Source organism: Lupinus angustifolius, chromosome LG14, assembly GCF_001865875.1.
Source record: "Lupinus angustifolius cultivar Tanjil chromosome LG14, LupAngTanjil_v1.0, whole genome shotgun sequence".
In the NCBI taxonomy this organism is placed as follows: Eukaryota; Viridiplantae; Streptophyta; class Magnoliopsida; order Fabales; family Fabaceae; genus Lupinus; species Lupinus angustifolius.
This window is the reverse complement of record NC_032022.1, coordinates 4888644-4894338: the sequence shown is the minus strand read 5'-3', so window position 1 is coordinate 4894338 and position 5695 is coordinate 4888644. Positions and strand designations below refer to the sequence as shown.

The following is a 5695-nucleotide window of genomic DNA, read 5'->3' as shown; positions in this document are numbered from 1 at the left end:
TAAATAGAGTCCTCAAGACTAAAAGCAAAATTTCCCCATATGAAATTATTAAGAATAGACAACCAAACTTGTCTTATTTGAGAACTTGGGGTTGTGCGGCTTATATCCGGATACCAGACCCCAAGAGAGTTAATCTCGCAAGTAGAGCCTATGAATGTGTATTCATTGGGTATATTGTGAACAACAAGGCGTACAAGTTTTATGACCTTAACGCAAAAGTGATCATTGAGTCTAACGATGCTGACTTTAATGAGATGAAATTCCCTTTTAAATTGAGGAATGGTTGTGGCACAACAATTAGTCACATACTTGTGATTAGAAATATTGATAATAATGATGGGTTAGAAATAGAACCTAGAAGAAGTAAGAGAGCAAAGACTGCTAAAGAGTATGGACCTGATTATATGGTTAATACATTGGAAGAAAATCCATCAACACTCCAAGAAGCTTTGACTTCTTTGGATGCTAATTTGTGGCAAGAAACCATAAATGGTGAGATGGATTCTCTAGAGTCTAACAAGACCTGAAATTTAGCAGACTTGCCTCATAGCTGCAAAGCTATTGGTTGTAAGTGGGTATTGAAAAAGAAATTGAAACCTAATGGCACAGTGGATAAATATAAGACTCGCCTTGTAGCTAAGGGTTTCAGGCAGAGAGAAAATGTAGATTTCTTCGACACATTTTCACCTGTTACTATAATAACATCCATTAGAGTACTTGTATCGATCGATGCAATATATAATTTATTAGTACATCAAATGAATGTTAAGACTGCCTTTTTCAATGGTGATTTTGAAGAAGAATTATATATAGAACAAACTGAAGGTTTTGTAATACATGAGCAAGAAAATAAGGTCTGCAAGTTAGATAAGTCAATGTATGGTCTCAAGCAAGCATCTAAACAGTGACATGAAAAGTTTAACGACTTAATGGTCTCAAATGAAGTTAAGGTGAATGAAAGTGGCAAATGCATTTATTACAAATCTGAAAATGACATTTTCACTATCGTGTGAGTCTATGTAGACGACCTACTAATATTTGGTTCCAACATTCATGTTGTGAATAACGTGAAATCATTCTTGTGTAACAACTTTGATATGAAAGACCTTAGAGAGGCAAGTGTAATCCTTGGTATAAAAATTACTAGGCCAAAAGAAGGAATTTCTTTGGATCGAACTCACTATGTGGAAACGATCCTAAGGAAATATAAATACTTTGAATGTAAACCTGCTAGCACACCATATGATCCAAGTATAAAACTTTTTAAGAACACCGGTGAAGGTGTAAAACAAGTTGAGTATGCTAGCATCATTTGCAGCCTTCGGTATGCCATTGATTGCACTAGACCCGACATTGCCTATGTTGTGGGATTATTATGACGGTTTATTAGTAGACCTAATATGGAGCATTAGTATGCTATAGAAAGGGTAATGAGATAGCTCAAGAAATTAACCTTGGATTTCATTACCGAAGATCTCCAACTGTCCTAGAAGGATACAACGATGCTGATTGGAACACTCTTTTAGATGATTCTAAAGCAACCAATGGCTATATATTTAGCGTAGCTGGTGGGGCTGTTTCTTGGAAGTACGAAACAGACTATTTTGGCTCAATCCACTATGGAAGCTGAGATAATAGCACTAGAAACAGCTAGTGAAGAAGCAAGTTGGCTGAGAAGCTTGCTTACAGAGATTCCCTTATGGGAAAAACTGATTCCAGTTATGTTGATCCATTGTGATAGTACCGCGACTATTTTAAAACTTGAGAACCGCTTTTATAACGGTAAGAAGGGACAAATTCGTCGTAAGCACAACACCATGAGAGAGTTAATCTCTACAAGAGCTGTTAGAGTGCATCATGTACACACTGAGAATAACTTAGCAGATCCTTTGACGAAAGGACTAGCTAGAGAGAAAGTCTAAAAATAATTCATAGAGTATAGGACTATTGCCCTTAGAACGAGGATCAATCATAATGGTAACTCGACCTAACTGATTGGAGATCCCAAGAAATAGGTTCAATGGATAATAACAAGTTGTGAAGTGATATTAGAATGAGAAAATTGTGAAGTGATAAAATTATGAGAAGCATGATTCTTGCAGCATTTGTAAGGATGAGTTAAACTCTAAATGTGATCTATACTCCAATTAGAATGGAGTACCTAGGCTATATGAGTACTCTTTATAGACTCACCTATGTGAATGTGGAAGTGGGGGCCGCTTCCTATGCAAATTTGTGGCATAAATTTCTAGGGTGTTCACTATATTGGGATAGACGTGCATGACCCTTAACGCACGAGCTTTACAGAATACACCTTTGAAAAGGTTGTGTGTGGTTTGATGTCGGAGATGGAGTTAAAGACTACGAGTAATTCTAGTAAAATATGGATCTTATTCACTATGCAAAGGTTCAAGTCGTATGATACCTTTGTTTAAGCATAATCTTATTGATACCACAGAAAATCCAGGAAATCATTTTTTAATTTCAAGTGGGTGATTGTTGAAATTTGTTGAAAATTATGAGTTTTTGAAGTGGTTTTAATGCACATTAATGAGACCATTTATGGTGACTTTTGAGTTTGTTAAATGAAAAAGCTCACTAGTCATACATTCCTTGGAGGAGGGAAGTTTGAAGGCGTTATAAGCCATAAGTTTCATTACTGGGGTGTGCCCCAATGGGTACAATGGGTTTTGTGAGTGGGTGAGGACTCACACAAACAAAACCCCTCCACACACACGCCCGCGCGTCAACCACCACCTCCACGTCCTCCTCCGCCGCCATCTGGCAGGCTCGGTTCGTGTTCGGGTCGGGTTCGGGCTTGGGCCCAACATTATTTTTAAATAAATTTTTTATTTCATTTTGGTTCCCTTTTTGGGCTTGGACTGTGTGGTAACCTAGTCAACACACGGTTCAAGAGTGGGAGGAGAAGATCTCAGGTAATCCGCATGGAGAACGTTTCTAGTTGTTGAATCATGTGACCGTTTGATATTGGGCCATGTTTTGGGTCGTCGGATGGAGGATCCATTGTAGGCCTCACACTAAAAATTGAGGCCTCCTCCCCTCATTAAAACTCGCACCTCAAGTTGAAGGCATTTCCTCTCAACTTTTCTTTCTCTCCCCTAATACTCCGCCGACGCATTTCGGCAACCTTCTCCCCCTTTGAATCAGTGGTACTTAAGAATTGGCACATGCAACCAAATTGGGATTTCGAGAATTGACATAGGTAGTCAGTATTGTGGGTGTATTCGAGAATGATTCTTACAATTCAGTAATAAATCGTGTAACAAAGAACTAGGTTGTTTTATCCTGGGGACGACGTGGTTGATAGTCTGCTTGCACAACTTTAGCAGTACCACGAAACGTCTTAAAGAGAGCGACCTAATCGTGACTCAGCCAGTAAAGATTATCTCGTGCTATTCAGAATTGTTGCGAGCTATGCAAAAAACAATTTTAAGACGTTTCGACTACAATGGCATTCGTAGATAATATTACTAGACTGAAGAACTATGACCTGAACAAGCCATTTCGGTTTGATGGGACAAATTTCAAATTTTGGCAATATAAGATGGAATTTTTCCGCAGAATGAGAAACGTTGCCCACGTTCTGAAAACCGACATCCCAGTGGTGTCGGATGAGGCTGAAAAAGAGGAAAGGGTTAAATTGGCTATTGAAGTAGCTCTCTAGAATGAAAGAGATTACTTATGTAAGAACTTCATTCTGAATGGGTTTTCTGATGAACTGTATGATTATTATAGCCCATACAAGTCTGCCAAATTAATTTGGTATGCACTTGAGAAAAAATATGATACCGAGGAAGGTAGGACTAATAAATATGTTGTTAGTCGCTACCTCAAGTATCAGGTAACTGATGATAAATCAGTAGAGTCTCAGTCCCACGAGATTCATAAAATTGCTCATGAGATCATTTATGAGGGTGTGCCCCTAGATGAGCAATTTCAAGTGGCTGTCATAATTGACAAGCTGCCTCCTAGCTAGAAGGACAAAAAAAACTTTCTGAGGCATAAGACAAAGAAATCTCTTTGGAATCTCTAATCACTCATCTTCGTATTCAAGAAGAAGCTCATAAACAAGATCAGAAAGATCAGGTGTTGATTGTCTCCAACAATAACACTAAGAATAAATTCTCAAGTGTGGTTTTGAAGCCTTCTGACATTAACTTCAAGAATCAGAACCGCAATGTGAATAAGGCTAAGAACATCAGTCGAAACACGAATTGGAACCCCCAAAAGGTCCAATATGCTAAGCCATTCGCTAAGAATGACTCTGGCAACATGTTCATCTACTTCAAATGTGGGAAGCCAGGTCATATGGCATGCAAGTGCAAAAATAAACATATGGATCATCCTCCACTGGCCAACATGGTTGATGAACCAATTGTGACTATATTATATGAGGTCACTGTGGTTGGAGGAACTGATGGGTGGTGGATAGATACTGGCGCATCCCGCCATGTCAGCTATGTGGTTATATGAGGTCTCATGATAAGAAAGTGTTGATGGGTGACTCCCACACCACTATTGTTGCTGGAACTGGTGATGTGGAACTGAAGTTTACATTTGGGAAGACTCTAATTCTCAATGATGTGATGCACACTCCAGAGATGAGGAAGAATCTAGTTTCTGGTTTTCTTCTTAATAGGCTGGTTTTACCCAGACCATAGGAGCATACTTGTATACTCTTACTAGGAATGAGGTATTTGTTGGGAAAGGGTACGCCACTGATGCATGTTTAAATTAAATGTTGATGTTTCTATTTATAAAATTTATGATTCTCTTTACATGTTGTGTGATTTTAATATTTGGCATTCTAGACTTTGTCATATAAATAAATGTGCAATCTCAAATTTGAGTAGCTTAGGTTTAATTCTAAATTTATCTAAAAATGGTTTTGAAATTTGTGAATCATGCAGTCAAGCAAAAATTTCAAAAAACACCACATAAATCAGTTATGCGAGAATTTGAGCCTTTAGATTTAATACACTCAAATATAAGTGAATTAGATGGAACGTTAACTAGAAATGGCAAACATTATTTTATCATTTTTATTGATTACTGTTCTGGTTTTACTTATGTAAATCTTAAGAAAAATAAAAGTGAAGCACTTGACATGTTTAAGTTATATGTAACTGAAATTGAAAATCAACTCAACAAGAAAATAAATAAACTCAGAAGTGATAGAGGCACTGAGTATAACTCTAACATGTTTAATGATTTTTATAAATAAAATGGCATTATTCATTAAACAACTGCACCATATTCACCGGAAATGAATGGTAAAGCTGAAAGAAAGAATAGAATTTTAACTGAATTAGTTGTAGCAATTATGTTAAGTTCTATGCAACATCCTCTAGGTGGGGTGAAATTTTATTAACTGTATGTTATGTGCTAAATAGAGTCCCCAAGACTAAAAGCAAAATTTCCCCATATGAAATTATTAAGAATAGACAACCAAACTTGTCTTTTTTGAGAACTTCGAGTTATCTGGCTTATGTCTGGATACTAGACCCCAAGAGAGTTAAAATCACAAGTAGAGCCTATGAATGTGTATTCATTGGATATGTTGTAAACAATATGGCGTATAGGTTTTATGAGCTTAACGCAAAAGTGATCATTGAGTCTAACGATGGTGACTTTAAGGAGATGAAATTCCCTTTTAAATTGAGGAATAGTGGGG

The 5695-nt window shown here is 37.2% G+C and overlaps 1 long non-coding RNA gene across 1 annotated transcript in view; it reads left to right on the top strand.

The window, feature by feature from the left end:
• LOC109326520 overlaps positions 4908 to 5695 on the top strand; it is a 16702-nt gene continuing 15914 nt past the window's right edge. The window contains exon 1 of the long non-coding RNA XR_002105245.1: positions 4908 to 4918. This is a non-coding gene — a long non-coding RNA (uncharacterized LOC109326520). The remainder of the gene's footprint in view (positions 4919 to 5695) is intronic.